The 23,388-nt window shown below is 47.4% G+C and overlaps 1 non-coding gene across 1 annotated transcript; it reads left to right on the top strand.

Annotated features, from left to right (window-relative positions):
- Positions 1-19,622: 19,622 nt before the first annotated feature.
- LOC112614891 lies at positions 19,623-19,726 on the top strand. The gene has a single exon (XR_003117192.1). It is a non-coding gene; the product is annotated as a small nucleolar RNA U13 (small nucleolar RNA).
- Positions 19,727-23,388: the final 3,662 nt, after the last annotated feature.

The following is a 23,388-nucleotide window of genomic DNA, read 5'->3' as shown; positions in this document are numbered from 1 at the left end:
ATGATGGTCGCGATCTCCTGACCTCGTGATCCGCCCATCTCGGCCTCCCAAAGTGCTGGGATTACAGAATTGAGCCACCGCGCCCGGCCTTGGATTGACTTTTTCTTTTGATATTTGCCTTTTAGCATGTCACTACATTGTGGTTTAATCACTTGAGATGTGTCTCAATTTCACTGAAGTCCTAAAAATGCTGCTGGAACTACAGTTTGAGATTGGAAATGTAGCTCCTGAAAATTCATGTGGGAATGGACATCTTGCTCTTTGTTTTAACTTTTGATATGATGGGCTGTATATAAGGCAGGTTGACGTCGCTTGTTATTCAAACAATATACCATCAACAAAGTTACTTTACAGCAGCATATGTTAAACATATAAGTGCTGTTTTGCCTTATAATTTTAGGTTGAATTATTAAGAGATATTATCAAGCCTGCTTCAAAAGCTAGCTACCAAAGCCTCTCAGTGTTTGATAGCAGTGGTTATGTGTGGTTCTTTTTTTTTTTTTTTTGAGACGGAGTCTTGCTCTGTTGCCCAGGCTGGAGTGCAGTGGCATGATCTAGGCTTACTTCAACTTCTGCCTCCCGGGTTCAAGCAATTCTCCTGCCTAAGCCTCTGGAGTAGCTGGGACAACAGGCACATGCCGCCACGCCCAGCTAATTTTTTGTATTTTTAGTAGAGACACAGTGGCCGGGCGCGGTGGCTCAAGCCTGTAATCCCAGCACTTTGGGAGGCCGAGACGGGCGGATCACAAGGTCAGGAGATCGAGACCATCCTGGCTAACATGGTGAAACCCCGTCTCTACTAAAAATACAAAAAAACTAGCCGGGCGAGGTGGCGGGCGCCTGTAGTCCCAGCTACTCGGGAGGCTGAGGCAGGAGAATGGCGTAAACCCGGGAGGTGGAGCTTGCAGTGAGCTGAGATCCGGCCACTGCACTCCAGCCTGGGCGACAGAGCGAGACTCCGTCTCAAAAAAAAAAAAAAAAAAAAAAAACAAGTAGAGACACAGTTTCACCGTATTAGCCAGTATGGTCCTCAAGTGATCTGCCTACCTCGGCCTCAGAAAGTGCTGGTATTACAGGCGTGAGCCACTGCACCTGGCCTGTTCTTATTTAGAAAAATTTCAGGCCGGGTGCAGTGGCTCACGTCTGTAATACCAGCAATCTTGGAGGCCGAAGCGGGTGGATTACCTGAGGTCAGGAGTTCCCAGCCTGGCCAACACAGTGAAACCCTGTCTTTACTAAAAATACAAAAAAAATTAGCCGGGTGTGGTGGTGGGCACCTGTAATCCCAGCTACTTGGGAGGCTGAGGCAGGAAAATCCCTTGAACCCAGGAGGCAGAGATTGCAGTGAGCCAGGCTGGAGTGCACCACTGCACTCTAGCCTGGGTGACAGAATGAGACTCAGTCTCAAAAAAACAAAAAAAACAAAAAAAAAAAAGAAAAGGAAAAAAATTTTCAATCTCAGCCCGGAGTTAAAAACCATATGGCTGTGTGTGGTGGCTCACATGTATAACCTCAGCACTTTGGGAGGCCGACACAGACAGATTGCTTGAGCCCAGGAGTTCAAGACCAGCCCAGGCAACATGGCAAAACCCTGTCTCGGCAAAAAAATGCAAAAACTAGCCAGGCATGGTGGCACATGCCTGTAGTCCCAGTTACTTAGGAGGCTGAGGTGCAAGGGTCGCCTGAGCATGAGAGGCAGAGGTTGCAGTGAGCCAAGATCACACAACTGCACTCCAACCTGGGTGACAGAGTGAGACTCTGTCTCAAAAAAACAAAACAAAACAAAAACATAAAATTTAGCACGGCCAAAACATCAAACTGCTATATGGCACCGCAAGTCAGAATATTCAGCTTGTAGCCGGGCGCAGTGGCTCACACCTATAATCCCAGCACTTTGGGAGGCCAAGGCAGGTGGATCACGAGGTCAGGAGATCGAGACCATCCTGGCTAACACGGTGAAACCTCGTCTCTACTAAAAATACAAAAAATTAGCCAGGCGTGGTGGCGGGCGCCTGTAGTCCCAGCTACTCGGGAGGCTGAGGCAGGAGAATGGCGTGAACCCGGGAGGCGGAGCTTGCAGTAAGCCGAGATCGCGCCACCGCACTCCAGCCTGGGCGACAAAGCGAGACTCCATTTCAAAAAAAAAAAAGAATATTCAGCTTGTATTTCTAACAAAAATTTATGGAACTAATCACAGTTAAGTCCACACAAGCAAATGAAGTTCACAATTGACAGTACTGGTTCAATATCTTATGACAGATTCAAAAATGTCTGCAAAGTACCTACTGATGAATCATACAGTTAATAACCATAGGCTTTTTTTTTTTTTTTGAGATGGAGTCTCGCTTGTCGTTCAGGCTGGAGTGCAGTGGCGCAATCTCTGTTCACTGCAACCTCCGCCTCTCAAGTACAAGCAATTCTCCTGCTTCGGCCTCCCGAGTAGCTGGGATCACAGGTGTGTCCACCATGTCCGGCTACATTTTGTATTTTTAGTAGAGACAGGGTTTCATCATGTTGGCCAGGCTGGTCTCAAACTCTTGACCTTGTGATCCGCCTGCCTTGGCCTCCCAAAGTGCTGGGATTACAGGTGTGAGCCACTCTGCCCGGCCCAGATATTATTATTGTTTTTGTTACTTATTATTGCAAAGATTCTCTCCCAATTTATGGCTTATCTTTTCATTCTCTTAAGTGCCTTTTTTTTTCCCCCAAGATGAAGTCTTGCTGTGTTGCCCTAGCTAGAGTGCAGTGGTGCGATCTCTGCTCACTGAAACTTCTGCCTCCACGGTTCAAGCGATTCTCCCACCTCAGTCTCCTGAGTAGCTGGCATTACAGGTGCCCGCCACACCAAGCTAATTTTTATATTTTTAGTAGAGACTGGGTTTCACCATGTTGGCCAGGCTGGTCTCAAACTCCTGACCTCAAGTGATCCTCCTGCCTTGGCCTCCCAAAATGCTGGCATTACAGGCGTGAGCCACCGTGCCCAGCCTAGCCCACATATATTTTAGAAACAGTATATTGATTTGTATTCTACTCCCTTTCTAAAATCACTTATCAGTTCTTGGAACATTTTTGTAGCTTTCATCGGATATTCTACACATAGATGATCGTGTCCTCTGTGAAAAAAGACAGTTTTACTTCTCCCTGGGAGGGGAAATTGTCTGTTTCTCCATCTTGGAAGCAGGATTCCTCCATACAATTACGTTTTTGTTTTCCACTTTCAGCAAAATCAGTCTTTTGGCTACAAGAAATAATCAATACTTTCAGGGCTTACCTGCGAATATTCCTGGTTCCCAGATTGTGACACGCGCTGAGGGTTTAAGGACCCAAGTTTGTCGGTTTTTTTTTTTTTTTTTTGGTGCGACGGAGTCTTGCTCTGTCACCAGGCTGGAGGGCAACGGCGCAATCTCGGCTCACTGCAACCTCCGCCTCCCAGGTTCAAGCAATTCTCCTGCCTCAGTCTCCTGAGTAGCTGGGACTACAGGTGTGTGCCACCACGCCCAGTTAATTTTTTAGTAGAGATAGGGTTTCACCATGTTGGCTAGGATGGTCTTGCTCTCCTGACCTCGTGATCCACCTGCCTTCGCCTTCCCAAGTGCTGGGATTACAGGCGTCAGCCACCATGCCCAGCCAAGCTTCTGGTTTTCTTTCTGGAAGTGACGCAGTGCAGAGAATAATCCATCCCACGCCACGGCCCTTACAGTCATCGTTATTGACATCACAGTCAAGTACAGCAGCCACTTGGGCTCCCGGGGCATGTGCTGGAGTTGGTACTTCATAAAGACAAGCCGTAGGCGACAGTCTGATTAACTCGATGCCACAACACATCACAGATTACTAACGTCCAGTTCCCATTCCCTTGGAGCTCAGACAAAGCTCAAACCCAAGGGCATGGATATACCAGTCCCCAAATGCTATCCTTGTGGATCTATCTCCAGGCACCCCTCTTGTACTAATGCTGCATCGATTGGGATCCAGTCACAAGGCGGAAACCAGAGTCATTTAAACAGGGAAGTTGTTTTTTTGTTCTTGTTTTTGTTTTTTTTTTTGAGACGGAGTCTCGCTCTGTCGCCCAGGCTGGAGTGCAGTGGCCGGATCTCAGCTCACTGCAAGCTCCGCCTCCCAGGTCTACGCCATTCTCCTGCCTCAGCCTCCCGAGTAGCTGGGACTACAGGCGCCCGCCACCTCGCCCGGCTAGTTTTTTGTATTTTTTTAGTAGAGACGGGGTTTCACCGTGTTAGCCAGGCTAGTCTTGATCTCCTGACCTCGTGATCCGCCCGTCTCGGCCTCCCAAAGTGCTGGGGTTACAGGCTTGAGCCACCGCGCCCGGCCGCCTAAACAGGGAAGTTTTAACAGAAGAACAATGAACTATTTACAGGGGATTGCAACTAAGTGTGAATCAAAGAGAACTCTAAAAAACACCCATAGGGCCGGGTGCGGTGGCTCACACCTGTAATCCCAGCACTTTGGGAGGCTGAGACAGGCAGATCATGAACGAGGTCAGGAGTTCGAGACCAGCCTGGCCAACATAGTGAAACTCCGTCTCTCCTAAAAATATAAAAATTAGCTGGGTGTGGTGGCATGCACCTGTAGTCCCAGCTACCCCAGAGGGTGAGGCAGGAGAATCGCTTGAACCCAGGAGGCAGAGGTTGCAGTGAGCCGAGATCACGCCACTGCACTCCAGCCTGGGTGACAGAGGGAGACTCTGTCTCAAAAAACAAAACAAAACAAAAACAAAACACACACACACAAACAACAACAACAACCAAAAAAATACCTAAAGGGTGAGGGAGAGAGCCCAGAGAAAGAACAAACCTGGAAGGGGGTAGCCTCCTTAAGGCTGGGGCTCAGACCTCACTGGAGAGAGGTGGCTGCAGCCCACTGGATGGTGAGGTTGGCTGGGTTGCCACAGGTCACAGCTGGTCCGCAACCAGCTGGTCAAGGCTGGTGGCCAGGGGATCACAAGCAGAAACCCCTCCCACTGGGGTGCTGGGGTGCCAAGGTTGACAGGCTGGGAACCAGGCCCTGCGGCCGGCAGGCAGGAAGTTGAATGCCACTGTGTGTCCGGTGTAGGGATGCCTGCCACGGGGGCGTGGGGGGGGGGGGGGGGGGGGGGGGGGGGGGGGAGGATGGGAGAGAGGAGGAACTAGGACAAGCCCCTTCCTCCTGTAGCATCCCTCCTGCGCCCTCTACTGGCAAAGAAGAAATGTTTGCCAGTTCCACATCTGGTAGCAAATGGGGCAATGAATGGATTTGGAGCTGGGAGGCAACAGACAGAAAACTGGCACTAGTACGTGCTCACGGTATTTAAAAAAAAAAAAAAAAAGGAAAGGCAAGTCTTGTTTCTCTCTCTCTTTCTTCCTTTATTATTTTGAGAGACGTTCTTGCTCTGTCGCCTAGGCGGGAGTGCAGTGACATAATCTGGGTTCACTGCAGCCTCGAACTCCTGGGCTCAAGTAATCCTCCCACCTCAGCCTCTCAAGTAGCTGGGACTACAGGTGTGTACCCATGCCCGTGTAATGTTTATTTATTTATTTATTTATTTATTTATTGTAAAGATGAGGGCCTCACTATGTTGCCCTGGCTTGTCTTGAACTCCTGGGCTCAAGCGATCTTCCCACCTTGGCCTCTCAAAGTGTTGAGATTCTAGGTTTGAGCCACCACACCTGGTCGCAGTTTCATTTCAGAATGTCCTTGTTGAAGCAGTAAAAATGATCAATTTTATTAAATCTCAACTGTTGAATATATTTCTTAATATTCTGCGTGTCAAAATGAGAAGAATGGATAAAGTGTTTAGATTAATCGTAAATCCAATGGTTACCTCTGGAAAGGCTCTCAGAGATGGAGTTGTGGGATGAACCAGCCACCACCTGTCATGGAACACCATTTATACAAGGAAGAACCAAGAACAATTATTATTATTTTGAGATGGAGTCTCACTCCATCGCCCAGGATAGAGTGCAGTGGCGCGATCTCGGCTCACTGCAACCTCTGCCTCCCAGATTTAAGCATTTTCATGCCTCAGCATCCCGAGTAGCTGGGATTAAAACAAGCACGCGCCACCACGCCCGGCTAATTTTGTATTTTTAGTAGAGACGGGGTTTCTCCATGTTAGGCTGGTCTCAAACTCCCGACCTCAGGTGATTCACCTGCCTCAGCCTCCCAAAGTATTGGGATTACAGGCATGAGCTACCGTGCCCAGCCAGATGGACTATTATTAATAGACACTTCCTGGCCGGGTGCGGTGGCTCACGCCTGTAATATCAGCACTTTGGGAGGCTGAGATGGGCAGACCATGAGGTCAAGAGATGGAGACCATCCTGGCCAACATGGTGAAAACCAGTCTTTACTAAAAATACAGAAAATTAGCTGGGTGTGGTGGCACGCACCTGTAGTCCCAGCTACTTGGGAGGCTGAGGCAGGAGAATCGCTTGAATCTGGGAGGCAGAGGTTGCAGTGAGCCGAGATTGTGCCACTGCATTCCAGCCTGGTGACAAAGTGAGACTCCATCTCAAAAAAATAAAATAGAATAGAATAAAATAAAGTAAAATAAAACAAAACACTTCCATCCATTTGTCTGAGACCTTCTATCTCATATGCAGGCAATTCTGGGAGAGGTTGGGGTTACGAGGAAGTTGAGGGCAATAGTGAGAAGAACCTAAAAACTTGGGAGTGGTTATTCCCAAGAACTGTCATCTTGTGGACAAAGGAGAGTTGAAGAAATAGAGCCTTTGATTCTATTTTAAAAGGCTCGGGGAGGTCGAGCGAGGTAGCTCATACCTGTAATCCCAGCACTTTGGGAGGCCAAGGTGGGAGGATCACCTGAGGTCAGGAGTTCGAGACCAGCCTGGCCAATATGGCGAAACCCCATCTCTACTAAAAATACAAAAATTAGAACCAGGAGCGATGGCTCACTCCCGTAATGGCAGCACTTTGGGAGGCCAAGGCGGGCAGATCACCTGAGTTTGGGAGTTTGAGACCAGCCTGACTAACATGGAGAAATCCCATCTCTACTAAAAATACAAAACTAGCCGGGTGTGGTGGCGCATGCCTGTAATCCAAGCTACTCTGGGGGCTGAGGCAGGAGAATCACTTGAACCTGGGAGGCGGAGGTTGTGGTGAGCCGAGATCGTGCCAATGCACTCTAGCCTGGGCAACAAGAACAAAACTCCATCTCAAAAAATATATATATATATTAGCTGGATGTGGTGATGCACGCCTGTAATCCCAGCTACTAGGGAGGCTGAGGCAGGAGAACCATTTGAATCTGGGAGGCGGAGGCTGCAGTAAGCCAAGATCATGCCACTGCACTCCAGCCTGCGTGACAGAGCCAGACTCAGTCTCAAAAAAAAAAAAAAAAAAAAAAGGTGGGGGGCTTGGGAAAAGTGATGAGAGAAACCTGAGGTCTGACGGGTGCATGGGGAAGTCTCACCTGTGACCCAGAAGAGGGTCTTGCTGTGTTGCTCTGCGTTTCACAGGCCATGCTGCATTTTAAAAAAATGTATTTTTAAAAATTATTATTTTCTCGAGATGGAGTCTTGCTCTGTCGCTCAGGCTGGAGTGCAGTGGTGCAATCTCGGCTCAATGCAACCTCTGCCTCCCGGGTTCAAGGGATTCTCCTGCCTCAGCCTCCCAAGTAGCTAAGATTACAGGCGTCTGCTGCTATACCCAGCTAATTTTTGTATTTTTAGTAGAGACAGGGTTTTGCCATGTTGACCAGGCTGGTCTTGAACTCCTGAGCTCAGGTGATTCAGCCACCTTGGCCTCCCAAAGTGCTGAGGTTACAGGCATGAGCCACCCACCGTGCCCGGCCATATTATTATTATTTTTTGAGATGGAGTGTTGCTTTGTTGCCCAGGCTGGAGTGCAGTAGCTTGATCACAGCTCACTGCAGCCTCACCCCTCCAGGTTCAAGCAATCCTCCCACCTCAGCCTCCTGAGTAGCTGGTGCTATAGCACGTTCCACCACACCCTGCTAATTTTTTGTAAAGGTGGGGGTCTCTCTATGTTGCCAAGGCTGGTCTCGAACTCCTTGGCTCAAGCCATCCTCCCACCTTGGCCTCCCAAAGTGCTGGGATTATAGATGTGAGCCACTGAGCCTGGTCTCCTAGTTTTTATTTTAGATTCAGGGAGGCGTGTGGGGCTTCGTTACCCGTGTATACTGCATGATGCTGAAGTCTGGGCTATGAATGATCCTGTCATCCAGGTAGTGAGCATAATACCCAATAGTTTTTCAACTCTTACTCTCCACTGTCCTTCCCCACTCTAGGAGGCCCTGGTGTCTATTGTTCCCATCTTTATGTCCATGTGTGTACTCATTTTTTTTTTTTTTTGAGATGGAGTTGCGCTCTGTCACCCAGGCTGAAGTGCAATCGTGCAATCTCGGCTCACTGCAACCTCCACCTCCCGGGTTCAAGTGATTCTTCTGCCTCAGCCGCTCGAGTAGCTGGGATTATAGGCACCCGCCATCATGCCCGGCTAATATTTGTATTATTGTAGAGACAGAGTTTCGCCATGTTGGCCAGGCTGATCTTGAACTCCTGACCTAGATGACCTGCCTGCCTCAGCCTCCCAAAGTGCTGGGATCATAGGTGTGAGCCACCGCACCCGGCCATATGTACTCAATGTTTAGATCTCATTTATAAGTGAGAACACGCAGTCCTTGGTTTTCTGTTCCTGGGTTAATTTGCTTAGGATAATGACCTCCAGCTGCATCCATGCTGGAGTGAAGAACATGATTTCATTCGTGTTTGTGGCTGGGTGTGCAGCATTCTTTCACTGCTGGCTGAGCATCAGCAGGGAAGCATTGCCTTGGGAACGGAACTTGATGGGAGGCCTCCTTGGGACCTCTCTCCTCCTCCACCTCCTCCTCACTCTCCTCCTTCCTCCTCCTCCATAAATTGGACCAAAACAGATCCTGCTGGGGACTAAAACATATCCCCAGTGGCTCACGCCTGTAACCCCAGCACTTTGGGAGGCCTAGGCATGTGGATCACTTGAGGTCAGGAGTTTGAGACCAGCCTGGGCAACATGGTGAACCTCCATCTCTACTGAAAATACAAAATTGCTTGAACCTGGGAGGTGGAGGTTGCAGTGAGCCAAGATTGTGCCACTGCATTCCAGCCTGGGTTAACAAGTGAGACTCTGTTTCAAAAAATATATATATATACGGCCCGGCACGGTGGCTCTCACCTGTAATCTCAGCACTTTGGGAGGCCGAGGCAGGCGGATCACGAGGTCAAGAGATCGAGACCAATCTGGCCAACATGGTGAAACCCCGTATCTACGAAAAGTACAAAAAGTAGCTGGGCGTGGTGGCGCACACCTGTAGTCCCACCTACTCAGGAGACTGAAGCAGGAGAATCATTTGGACCCAAAAGGCGGAGGTTACAGTGAGCCGAGATCGTGCCACTGCACTCCAGCCTGGTGACAGAGTGAGACTCCATCTCAAAAAATATATATATATTTATATATTATACATATTTAATACATATTTGTATATTATATATTTAATACATATTTAAATATATTATATATATATATATATAATAGGGGACCAATTTCAGCAGCATATTAAAAGGATTTTATGGGGCTGGGCGTGGTGGCTTATGCCTGTAATCCCAGCACTTTGGGATGCTGAGGTGGGCGAATCATGAGGTCAAGAGTTTGAGACCAGCCTGGCCAACATGAAACTCCCTCTCTATTAAGAATACAAAAATTGGGCGGGGCGCGGTGGCTCACGCCTGTAATCTCAGCACTTTGGGAGGCCAAGGCAGGCGGATCACGAGGTCAGGAGACCGTGTTAGCCAGTTTCATCCTGGCTAACACGGTGAAACCCCATCTCTACTAAATATACAAAAAATTAGCCGGGTGTGGTGGCGGGCGTCTGTAGTCCCAGCTACTCAGGAGGCTGAGGCAGGAGAATGGCGTCAACCCGGGAGGCGGCGCTTGCAGTGAGCCGAGATCACGCCACTGCACTCCAGCCTGGGTGACAGAGTGAGACTCCGTCTCAGAATACAAAAATTAGCCAAGCATGGTGGCACGTGCCTGTAAATCCCAGCTACTCAGGAGGCTGAGGCAGGAGAACTGCTTGAACCCAGGAGGTGGGGGTTGCAGTGAGCCAAGGTTGCGCCACCGCACTCCAGCCTGGGCTGGAGAGCAAGACTCTGTCTCAGGGAAAAAAAGAAAAGTATTTTATCCATGAACAAGTTGGATTTATTCCTGGAATGCAAAGATATTTTAACATATGAAAATTAATCAATGTCATATACCACATTAATAGAATAAAGGGAAAAAACTTATAATTGTCTCAGTTGATGCAGAAAAAGTATTTGGCAAAATCCAATACTCTTTCAAGATTTTAAAAAAACACTCAGCCGGGCACAGTGGCTCATGCCTGTAACCCTAGTACTTTGGGAGGCCGAGGCAGGTGGATCGCTGGAGCTCAGGAGTTCAAGACCAGCCTTGGCAACATGGCAAAACCATGTCTCTACCAAAAGCAAAAATTAAGCTGGGCATGGTGGTGCATGCCTGTAGTCCCAGCTACTTGGGAGGCTGAGGTGGGAGGATGGCTTGAACCCAGGAGGTGGAGGCTGCAGGGAGCCATTATCAGGCCACTGCACTCCGGCCTGGGTGAGAGAACCAGACCCAAAATAAAACTAGAACTAGAAGAATTTTCCTCAACATGGTAAAGGCCATACATGAAAAACAGAGTTAATATCATATTCAATGATGAAAGACTGAAAATTTTCCCCATAAGATCAGGAACAAAACAAGAACAACCACTTTGGCCACTTCTATTTAACATAGTATTGGAATTTTTAGCCAGAGAAATTAAGCAAGAAAAATAAGTAAAAAGTACCCGAATTGGAAAGGAAAAAGTAAAATTATCTGTACTTGCAGATGACATGATCTTATAAGAACATAAGGTTTATATACACACACAACTATTAGAGCTAATAAATTAATTCAACAAAGTTGCAGCATACAAAGTCAACACACAAAAATCAGTTGCGTTTCTTTACAGTAATGCTGAATAATCCCAAAGAGAAATTAAGAAAACAACTCTATTTAAAATACCATGCAGCCCGGTACGATGGCTCACACCCGTAATTGCAGCACTTTGGGAGGCCAAGGCGGGTGGGTCACCTGAGGTCAGGAATTCGAGAGCAGCATGACCAACATAGAGAAACTCTGTCTCTACTAAAAATACAAATAAAATTAGCTGGGCGTGGTAGTGCATGCCTGTAATCCCAGCTACTTGGAAGGCTAAGGCAAGGCTTGAACCCGGGAGGCAGAGGTTGGGGTGAGCCGAGATCAACTCCAGCCTGGGCAATAAGAGCAAAACTAGGTCTAAAAAAAAAAAAAAAAAAAATTAGCTGGGCATGAAGGTGGGTGCCTGTAATCCCAGCCACTTGGGAGGCTGAGGCAGGAAAATCGCTTGAACCCAGAAGGCAGAGGTTGCAGTGAACCAAGATCGTGCCACTGCACTCCAGCTTGGGCAAAAAGAGCGAAATTCCATCTCCAAAAAAAAAAACAAAAAAAAAGCCACGAGAAGGAATCAAATAGGAATAAATGTAACCAATGAGACAAAATATTTGTAACTGAAAACTACAAAAAATTAAAGAGACATAAATAAAAAGATATCCTATGTTCATAGAATGTAAGATTTATTGTTTTTTGAGACAGAGTCTTGCTCTGTCGCCCAGGCTGGAGTGCAGTGATGCAATCTCAGCTCACTGCAACCTCTGCCTCCTGGGTTCAAGTGATTCTCCTGCCTCAGCCTCCTGAGTGGCGGGAACTATAGGCATGTGGCACCACACCCAGCTAAATTTTTTTTTTTTGTATTTTCAGTGGAGACAGGATTTTACCATGTTGGCAGGGCTGGTCTTGAACTCCTGACCTCAAGTGATCTGCCCGCCTCAGCCTCCCAAACTGCTGGGATTACAGGTGTGAGCCACCGCACCTGGCCTGAATGTAAGATTTAATATTGTTCAGATGACAGTACTACCCCGAGCAATCTACAGTTTCAACGCAATTTGTATCAAAATCCAAATGGTATTAATATTTTTGCAGATATAGAAAAAAACATCCTAAAATTTATGTGGAATCACAAGACATCCTAAATGATGCAAAAAAAAGAGGAAAAAAAGGTGTGCAGAAAAAGAAGAAACCAGGAGGACTCTCATTTCCTGATTTCAAAACTTACTACTAAGCTACCACAATCAAAAGAGTGTGGTACTGGCATAAAGATAGACATACAAGGCCGCCTGTAATCTCAACAATTTGGGAGACTGAGGTGGGTGGATTGCTTGAGCCCAGGAGTTCAAAATCTACCTGGGCAACATGGTGAAACCCAGTCTTTACAAAAAATACAAAAATTAGCCAGGCATGGTGGCCTGCACCTATAATCCCAGCTACTCAGGAGGCTGAGGTGGGAGGATCACTCAAGCCAAGGAAGCAGAGGTTGCAGTGAGCTGAGATCATGCCAGTGAACTCCAGCCTGGGCAACAGAGTGAGATTCCGTCTCAAAAATAAAAAAAGAGAGAAAAAAATAGACACATATATTAGACCAATGGAACAGATTAGAGAGCTCAGAAATAAACCTTCTTCTATATGGAAAATTAATTTTTGACAAGGGTTCTAAGACCACTTAATGGTGAAAGAACAATCTTTTCAACAATACCAGTGGGACAACTGGATATCTATATGCAAAAGAATGGACTGGGCGAGGTGGTTCACACCTGTAATCCCAGCACGCTGGGAGGACAAGGCAGGCAGATCAGCTGACGTCAGAAGTTCAAGACCAGCCTAGCCAACGTGGTGAAACCCCATCTCTACTAAAACACAAAAAAATGAGCCGAGCCTGGTGGCACGCACCTGTAATCCCAGCTACTTGGGAGGCTGAGGCACGAGATTCACTTGAACCCAGGAGGCGGAGGTTGCCATGAGCTGAGATTGTGCCACTGCACTCCAACCTGTATGACACAGCACAAGTCTTTACTTATAATAGACGAATTTAGATTTTATATTTCTTTTTTTTCTGAGATGGAGTTTCCCTCTTGTTGCCCAGGCTGGAGTGCTATGGTGCAATCTCAGCTCACTACAACCTCTGCCTCCTGGGTTCAAGTGACTTTCCTGCCTCAGTCTCCAGAGTAGCGGGGACTACAGGCACATGCCATCATATCCAGCTAATTTTTGTATTTATTTATTTATTAATTTTTGACGGAGTCTCATTGCAGGAGTGCAATGGCACAATCTCCGCTTACTGCAACCTCCACCTCCCTGGTTCAAGTGATTCTCTTGCCTCAGCTGGGATTACAGGCGTGCGCCTCTCGCCTGGCTAATTTTTTGTATCTTTAGTAGAGATGGGGTTTCACCATGTTGGTCAGGCTGGTTGTGAACTCCTGATCTTAGATGATCCATGTGACTTAGCCCCTCAAAGTGCTGGGATTACAGGTGTGAGCCACCATGCCCGGCCTAGATTTTATATTTCTTCTTGAGTTAATTTTGGTGTTTAAATTCCCCTAAGAATTTGTTCATTTCATCTAATTTGTTGGCATACAGCTATTCAGTGTTCCCTGATAATTCTTTTACTTATCTAACGTTGGCAGTGATGTCTGCTCTTTTGCTCCTGTTTTGCAGTTTGAGTCTCCTGTGTTTTTCTTGGTCAGTCCATCTAAAGGTTCGTCAATTTTATGGATTTTTCAAAGAACCAAATTTTGGTTTTACTTACTTCCTCTATTGTTTTTTATTCTCTGTTGCATTTATTTCTGCTCATTATTATTATTATTATTATTATTATTATTATTTTGAGACGGAGTCTCTTGTCGCCCAGGCTGGAGTGCAGTGGTAAGATCTCAGCTTACTGCAAACTCCACCTCCTGGGTTCAAGTGATTCTTGTGCCTCAGCCTCCTGAGTAGCTGTGACCATAGGCATGTGCCACCATGCCTGGCTAATTTTTTTATTTAGTAGGGACAGGGTTTCACCATGTTGGCCAGGATGGTCTTGAACTCCTGGCCTCAAGCTATCCGTCCACTTCAGCCTCCCTAAACTGGGATTACAGGTGTGAGTCACCATGCCTGGCTCCTCCTTCTTCGCTTTCTTCTTCTTCTTTCTTCTCCTTTTTCTCTTCCTCTTTTTCCTTCTTCTTTTCTTTTTGAGGCAGAGTCTCACTCTGCTGCATAGGCTGGAGTGCAGTGGTGTGATCACAGCTCACTGCAGCCTCAATCTCTTAGGCTCAAGCGATCCTCCTGCCTCAGCCTCCCAAGTAGCTGGGACTATAGGTGCATACCACCACACCTGGTTAACTTTTTTTTTGTTTGTGTTTTTGAGACACAGTCTTGCTCTGTCACCCAGGCTAGAGTGCAGTGGCACTGTCTCGACTCACTGCAACCTCTGCCTCCCAGGTACAAGTGATACTCCTCCCTCAGCCTCCTGAGTAGCCGGAACTACAGGCACGGGCCACCATGCCTGGCTAATTTTTGTACTTTTAGTAGAGACAGGGTTTTGCCATATTGGCAAGGTTGGTCTCGAACTCCTGGCCTCAAGTGAACCACACGCCCCTGACCTCCCAAAATGCTGGGATTATAGGCATGAGCCACTGCGCCCTGCCTCAATTTCTTTCTTTCTTTTTTTTTTTTTTTTAGCTGGGGTTTCGCTTTTTTTTTCCGGGCTATCGTGCAGTGACTCGATCTTGGCTCACTGCAACCTCTGCCTCCCGGGTTCAAGCGATTCTCCTGCCTCAGCCTTCCGAGTAGCTGGGATTACAGAGACCTGCCACCATGCCCAGCTAACTTTGTATTTTTAGTAGAGATGGGGTTTCACCATGTTGGTCAGGATGGTCTTGAACTCCTGACCTCAAGTGATCCACATGCCTCGGTGTCCCAAAATGCTGGGACTACAGGCGTGAACCACCGTGCACGGCCACAATTTATTTCTTATAGTAAATTTTGTCTCGTATTAGTATAAGCACTCCAGCTTTCTTTTGCATATGTCTATCCTTTTACTTTCAACCTATATGTATCATTGGACCTAAAGTGTCTCCTGTAAATAGCAAATAGGTGGATCATCAGGATTTTTAATTTTTTTATTATTATTTTTTTGAACCTCCCAGGTAGGCTGGGCATGGTGGCTCACACCTGTAAAACCAGGACTTTGGGTGGCTGAGACGGGAGGGCTGCTTGAGTTCTGAGGTTTGAAACAAGTCTGGGAAACATGGCAAAACCCCATCTCTACAAAAAAAACACAAAAATTAGCTGGAAATTGGCTGGGCATGATGGCTCACGCCTGTAACCCCAGCACTTTGGGAGGCTGAGGCAGGCAGATCACGTAAGGTCAGGAGTTCAAGATCAGCCTGGCCAACATGGTGAAATCCAATCTCTACCAAAAATACAAAAATTAGCCGGGTGTGGTGGCACATGCCTGTATGGGAGGCTGAGGCAGAAAAATCACTTGAACCTGGGAGGCAGAGGTTGCAGTGAGCCGAGATCGTGCCACTGTACTATGGCCTGTGCGACAGAGCCAGACTCCACTCAAAAAAAAAAAAAAATGCAGATGTGGTGGCACATGTTTGTGGTTCCAGCTGCCTGGGGGACTGAGGAAGGAGGCTTGCTTGAGCCCAGGAGGTCAAGGCTGCTATAAGCCATGTTCACGCCACTGCACTGCAGCCTGGGCAACAAAGTGAGAACCTGTCTCAAAATAAAAATAAGTAAATAGGCCAGGTGTGGTGGCTCACGCCTGTAATTCACCCAGCACTTTGAGAGGCTGAGGCATGAGGATCACGAGGTCAAGAGTTTGAGACCAGCCTGGCCAACATAGTGAAACCCTGTCTCTACCAAAAATACAAAAATTAGCCAGGTGTGGTGGCACACACCTGTAGTCCCAGATACTTGGGAGGCTGAAGCGGGAGAATCGCTTGAACCTGGGAGGCAGAGGTTGCAGTGAGCTGAGATCATGCTATTGCACTCCAGCCTGAGTGACAGTGAGACTCTGTCTCAAAAAAAAAAAAAAAAAGTAAATAAATAAAGCTTCCCAGGGGATTCTGTTTGCGGAGTGTGTCGAGAATATGAAGCCCAGAATTCAAGACTGCACATGGACTGTGAAGGCTGAGAAGGGCTGTGAGGGTAGAGTGGGTTGGTTAAAGGAACAGAGGGGACTGTCATGCCCTTTGGCTCTTCTATAGGAAAAGACGAAAGAGTGAGCCTTGAGTTGTGTTTTGTGAGGGAATAGTACCCTCCCTCTGTGGGGAAGCAAAGTTGGCCCGGAAGATGAAGACAGATGAGTCAAGAACATCAGGGTGTCAGGGGTAGTACAAAAAGAAGGCAAAATATGCCCTTCTACACTCAAACTTGAAGGTATTTGGGGCCTGGTGGCTGGATCTGAGGCCATGCTGGGTCCTGAAGAGGGGACCAAAGTCTTGCTTTGTGAAAACTGTCTAGACTGTCCTAGCAATTCCATTTTTTTTTTTTTTTTGACAGAGTCTCACTCTTGTCACCCAGGCTGGAGTGCAGTGGCACGATCTCAGCTCACTGCAACCTTCACCTCCCGAGTTCAAGTGATTCTCCTGCCTCAGTCTCCTGAGTAACTGGGATTACAGGCGCCTGCCATGGCGCCCAGTTAATTTTTGTATTTTTAGTGGAGACAGGGTTTCACCATCTTGGCCAGGCTGGTCTTGAACTCCTGACCTTGTGATCCACCTGCCTTGGCCTCCCAAAGTGCTGGGATTACAGGCGTGAGCCACTGTGACTGGTGTTTTTAAAATTTTTAATTAATTTTTTTTTTTTAGTCTCTCTCTGTCCCCCAGGCTGGAGCGCAGTGGCAGGATCCCAGCTCACTGCAACCTCTACCTTCCAGATTCAAGCAATTCTTCTGCCTCAGTCTCCCAAGTAGCTGGGATTACAGGCTAATCCCACCTGGCTAATTTTTGTATTTTCAGTAGAGATAGGGTTTCACCATGTTGGCCAGGCTGCTCTCGAACTCCTAACCTCAGGTGATCATCCTGCCTCAACCTCCCAAAGTTTTGTGAGTACAGGTGTGAACCACCACCACACCTGGCCTCCATTCTCATCTCTTCTGATTGCAGACCTTGGTTCTCCAGAGCACAGAAGTAGCACTTCCTTCCCCTGGTCCCTGGAGAGTAAGGTCTTGTTCACATCTGTGCAAGGGCTCAGATCAGGGCCTGGTACAGAGAAGGTGCACAATAAATAGGTGTTTAAGTCTGGGCACAGTGCCTCACTTCTGTAATCCTAGCACTTTGGGAGGCCAATGTGGGAGGATCGCTTGAGCCCAGGAATTCAAGATCAGCCTGGGCAACATAGCAAGACCCTAATCTCTAAAAAAAAAAAAAAAAAAATAGAAAAATTAGCCACGTGTGGTGGCACATTCTAGTTACCCAGGAAGCTGAGGTAAGAGGATTGCTTGAGCTGGGAGGCTTCAGTGAGCTGTGATTGTGCCACTGCACACCAGCCTGGGGGACACAGTGAGACCCTGTCTCAAAAAATATAATAAAATAAAAGTCTAAAAAATAAATGGGGGCCGGGTGTGGTGGCTCATGCCTGTAATCCCAGCACTCTGGGAGGCCAAGGTGGGCAGATCACCTGGACTCAAGAATTCAAGACCAGCCTGGCCAACATAGAGAAACCCTATCTCTACTAAAAATACAAAAATTAGCTGGGCATGGTGGTGGGTGTCTGTAATCCCAACTACTCGGGAGGCTGGGGCAGAAGAATTGCTTGAACCCAGGAGACGGAGGTTGCAGAGAGCCAAGATCACGCCATTGCACTCCAGCCCGGGCAACAAGAACAAGATTCCGTCTCAAAAATAAATAAGGCCGGGCGCGGTGGCTCAAGCCTGTAATCCCAGCACTTTGGGAGGCCGAGACGGGTGGATCACGAGGTCAGGAGATCGAGACCATCCTGGCTAACATGGTGAAACCCCGTCTCTACTAAAAAATACAAAAAAACTAGCCAGGCGAGGTGGCGGGCGCCTGCAGCCCCAGTTACTCGGGAGGCTGAGGCAGGAGAATGGCGTGAACCCGGGAGGCGGAGCTTGCTGTGAGCTGAGATCCGGCCACTGTACTCCAGCCAGGGCGACAGAGCGAGACTCCGTCTCAAAAAAAATAAATAAATAAAAATGGCCGGGCGCGGTGGCTCAAGCCTGTAATCCCAGCACTTTGGGAGGCCGAGACGGGCGGATCACGAGTTCAGGAGATCGAGACCATCCTGGCTAACATGGTGAAGCCCCGTCTCTACTAAAAAATACAAAAAAACTTAGCCGGGCGAGGTGGCGGGCGCCTGTACTCCCAGCTACTCGGGAGGCTGAGGCAGGAGAATGGCGTGAACCTGGGAGGCGGGGCTTGCAGTGAGCTGAGATCCGGCCACTGCACTCCAGCCTGGGCAACAGAGCCAGACTCCGTCTCAAAAAAAAAAAATAAATAAATAAATAAATAAATAAATAAATAAAAATAAATAAACAGAGGCCAGGTGCAGTGGCTCATGCCTATAATCCCAGTACTTTCGGAGGCTGAGGCAGAAAAATCACTTGAGGTCAGCAGTTCAAGACCAGCCTGGCCAACATGGCGAAACCCCATCTCCACTAAAAGTACCAAAATTAACCAGGCGTGGGGGTGGGCACCTGTAATCCCAGCTACTCAGGAGGCGGAGGCGGGAGAATCGCTTGAACCAAGACAGAGGTTGCAGTGAGCCGAGATCGTGCCACTGCACTCCAGCCTGGGTGACAAGAGCAAGACTCCATCTTAAAAAAATAAAATTAAATACATAAATAAAATAAAATAAAATAAAAAACAAACGGTGTTTAAATGAATGATGTTCATGGAATCTCTCCCCAGTGCTTTGCTTTCCACAAAGGTCTGCATGGAAGTCTCAATAAATTGTGGTTGAATGCTTGACAGTAACTGTGACGAAAGCAGAATTCACCATTCATCACCTGACCAGCAAATGTTTTGCTTGTCTTATATAGTATTGACCAGTAGAATGTCTTTTTTTTTTTTTTTTTTTTTTGAGACGGAGTCTCGCGCTGTGTCACCCAGGCTGGAGTGCAGTGGCGCGATCTCGGCTCACTGCAAGCTCCGCCTCCCAGGTTCATGCCATTCTCCCACCTCAGCCTCCGAGTAGCTGGGACTACAGGCGCCCGCCACCACGCCCGGCTAGTTTTTTGTATTTTTAGTAGAGACGGGGTTTCACCATGTTAGCCAGGATGGTCTCGATCTCCTGACCTCATGATCCACCCGCCTCGGCCTCCCAAAGTGCTGGGATTACAGGCTTGAGCCACCGCGCCCGGCCGTCTTTTTTTTTTTTTGAGCCAGAGTCACTCTGTCGCCAGGCTGGAGTGCAGTGGCGTGATCTTGGCTCATTGCAACCTCCGCCTCCTGGGTTCAAGTGATTCTTCTGCCTCAGCCTCCTGAGTAGCTGGGACTACAGGCTTGCACCAGCACACCCAGGTAATTTTTGTATTTTTAGTAAAGACAGGGTTTCACCATGTTGGCCAGGATGGTCTCAATCTCCTGACCTCAGATGATTCACCTGCCTTGGCCTCCCAAAGTGCTGGGATTACAGGCGTGAGCCACCGGGCCTGGCCAAGCTGTCTTTTAAATAATTAAATCCAGATCCTTTTGTAGTTCATAAGCGTGATGACTGGGTTTTCACACTCATGTGTGAGCTGCACCTCCCTCAAACCTTGTTTTGACATTGACACATTATCTGCCGGATGTAAAAATAATGAAATCCAATATACTAAGATGGGGAGATTTCACAATAAAATCCAAATTTCTGTTTCTTTTAAAAAATCAGGCCACGATGGCTCGTGCCTGGAATTCAAGAACTTTGGGAGGCCCAGGCAGAAGGATCACTTGATCCTAGAAGTTCAAGATCAGCATGGTCAACACAGGGAGACCTGGTCTCAATTTAAAAATTAGCTGGGCATGGCACTTTGGGAGACAGGTGGATCACCTGAGATCAGGAGTTCAAGACCTGCCTGGCCAACATGGTGAAAACCTGTCTCTACTAAAAATACAAAAATTAGCCAGGCGTGGTGGTGGGTGTCCCAGCTACTCAGGAGGTTGAGGTTGCAGTGAGCTGAGATTGCACCACTGAACTCCAACTTGGGTGACAGAACAAGACTCTGTCTATAAAATAAATAAAATTTCAGGAAGCAGCTCATGTTATGTAAAGGGACAGGAAACAGCAATTGATGACATATACATAGGATGATTCCAGTCTAGTAATAAATATACACACACCAGAAAGAGAGGCATTAAAAAGTTAATGGTAGTTAACAGCCTGGGCGACAGAACGAGACTGTCTCAAAAAAAAAAAAAAAAAAAAAAAAAAAGTTGTTGTTAAGAAAAAAAGGAGTGACAATCCACATGTGGCCCACAAAGCTTAAAATATACACTATCTAGCCCTGGGCAGAAAAAGGTTTGACAATGCTGTTCAAAAGTCACCATTGGTAGATTGGAAACTGAAAAAGGTATATACCCTGGCATTGGACAACACAATGGCTGTGCCTCCTGCCAAAGAATGCTGAACTGGCCAAGTGAGGTACTTGGCAGCCCAGCCCTGAAATGCATAAGCTCTCCGGCCTTTCCATCACTGCTCCCTCCCAGTTCTTCACCTCTGGCCACTCCATCTCTGGCTTCCCTTCCACCACGTACTCACATGTTGAGTCCGGTACCTAGCCCTCTCCTCCAGGCTGCCCCCTCTGGAAATGTAAGCAGCACCAGGTGTAAGAGTCAGGCACAGGCTGCCTTAATGTGCACCTGGACCCCTTACTTCCCCGTTGTGTGGAAGGTAAATCACTTATCTCTTTGAGCCTGTTTTCCCATCTACAAAATGGGAATGACAATAGGGTTATTCTGAGATTAAGTGGGATAAGGTACCTAAAGCACGCAGTACGGAAATGGTCAACATGCTGGCTCTGATGTCAGCCATGAGCAGACTTTGGACAACTATTTATAAGCCATTCGCTTCAAAACCTTTCTCTTTCTCTTCTGTGACAGACTAATACTTGTGCCGCTTCCCTTCATTTAGAAACAAAACGCCCAAAGTTTAAATGAACGTTTAACTATCCAGCTAGAGGCATTTCAGTCTTGTGTATAGGGTGGTAAGGTGAGACTAAGTTCTGGCCAATGGGATCAGTGTAATTTCTAGGCCCTGTATTTCCGCTTCCTTTTTCATGGGCTTGAAGGAGGACTTGGGGCTGGTGAGCCACTTTAACCACAGATGACAACCTTGGGGACGCAGAGGCAACACGACAGCAGGGCCCTGCGTCCCTAGATGATTCTGTGTTAACAGTTGTTGTCTAACCCTAACCCTGGACCACTCACCTCTGAACTGTCACATGATGAATAAGCTATTTTGCTGAGTCACTGTTTTGGGCTCCTTGTGACAGCAGCTGAGCCTAGAGTCTAGTTAGTGCATGTCCCAAGGCTTCTCTTCAACCTATCAGTCCGCCCTGCAAATGTGCTGTTCTTGTACTTCTGAACACAAAGAATATTCCAGCTATTTCTTGAAAATAGTTCTATTTATTTATCCTCCAGTCAGAAGAATGTGTCATTTTTGACTCCTTCCACTGGTCACGGTAGCTTCACAGCTTTTTACATCTGTACCTCTTCAATCCTCCCCCACCTCTGACCTCAGGCTTCAGATGGTTTGGTTTTTTTTTTTTTGCTTCATGCTCTTTGCTTCCAATTTCATACTTTACACAATGATGCTTCATTCTGTTTCTTAAAATGGAATCCATTTCATGTTATTTTGTTACTTTGTTTTGAGACAAGGTCTTGCTCTATTCCCCAAGCTAGAGTGCAGTGGTGTAATCACAGCTCACTGTACCTTAACTTAAATAGATCTTAAGCTCCTGGGCTCAAGTGATCCTCCTGCCTCAGTCTCCCTAGTAGCTAGGACTACTGGCACACACTACCATATCTGGCTAATTTTTAATTTTTTGTGCCCTTCTACTGGCCTCAAGTGATCGTACTGCCTCGGCCTCCCACAGTGCTAGGATTATAGGTGTGAGCCACCGTGCCCAGCCCCAGCTGTGAATTTGTCTATAAAAGCCCAGAGCATTGAAAGTTTCAAGAGATGGCCCGGGTGAGTCTCCAGTGCATCTCCGGCACACGTTCCACACGTGCGTTACACTAATCATGCCACTCTCTCACTTCTCCAACCCTTTGAGCTTGCACTTTTTTCCTCTGCCTACATCAGTGCTTCTCAAATGTGGTAAAAGATCATTTTTTAAAAATTTCCAATCTAGACTGGGCATGGTGGTGCATACCTGTAGTCCCAGCTACTTAGAGGGCTGAGGTGGGAGGATTGCTTGAGCCCAGGAGTTCAAGGCCAGCCTGGGCAACACAGCAAGATCCTATCTCTTAAAAAAAAAAAAAAATCCAATCTGTTGTGGACCCATACTTATATAAAACACAATAAGGCTGGGCGCGGTGGCTCACGCCTGTAATGTCAGCACTTTAAGAGGTGGAGGTGGGCAGATCACGAGGTCAGGAGATCAAGATCATCCTGGCTAACACAGTAAAACCCCATCTCTACTAAAAAAAAAAAAATACAAAAATTTAGCCGAGTGTGGTGGCGGGCGCCTGTAGTCCCAGCAACTCGGAAGGCTAAGGCAGGAGAATGGCATAAACCCGGGAGGTGGAGCTTGCAGTGAGCCGAGATTGTGCCACTGCACTCCAGCCTGGGCGACAGAGCGAGACTCCATCTCAAAAAAAAACAACAACCAACAACAAACAAAAAACACAATAAACACAACTTAAATGATCAGAAAACAACCACATGCTTAGCTATCACAGCAAAGGCCCAGTTTCTCAATGCACCCTCTGATGGCACCTGTCTTGTTATGAACAGGTAACAGTGCATCTACACTTGTCTATACCAGCTCTCCCTTCTCCCTGCCTGCTGAACCCTCAGAGTCCAACCGTCACTACTGTCTCCACTACGCCTTTCCTGATGTTCCCCCCCACCAACCCCCCCGTCACATCCTCAATACATCCGCGACTTTTTTTTTTGAGACAGTGTCTCGCTCTGTTGCCCAGGTTGGAGTGCAGTGGCGTGATCTTGGCTCACTGCAAAACCTGCACCTCCCAGGTTCAAGCGATTCTCCTGCCTCAGCCTCCCAAGTGGCTGGGACTACAGGCATGTGCCTCCACGCCCAGCTAATTTTTGTATTTTTAGTAGAGAGGGGGTTTCACTATGTTGGCCAGGCTGGTCTGGAACTCCTCACCTTACGTGATCCACCAGCTGTGGCCTCCCAAAGTGCTGGGATTACAGGCATAAGCCACTGCACCTGGCCTTTTAAAACACCCATTATAACTTATGTTATTACAATTTTCTGTTAAATGTCAAAAAGCAACAAGCTCTTCA

Source organism: Theropithecus gelada, chromosome 20 (assembly GCF_003255815.1).
Source record: "Theropithecus gelada isolate Dixy chromosome 20, Tgel_1.0, whole genome shotgun sequence".
NCBI lineage: Eukaryota > Metazoa > Chordata > Mammalia > Primates > Cercopithecidae > Theropithecus > Theropithecus gelada.
Note: the sequence above shows the minus strand (reverse complement) of the source record. Positions and strands in the feature narration are given on the sequence as shown.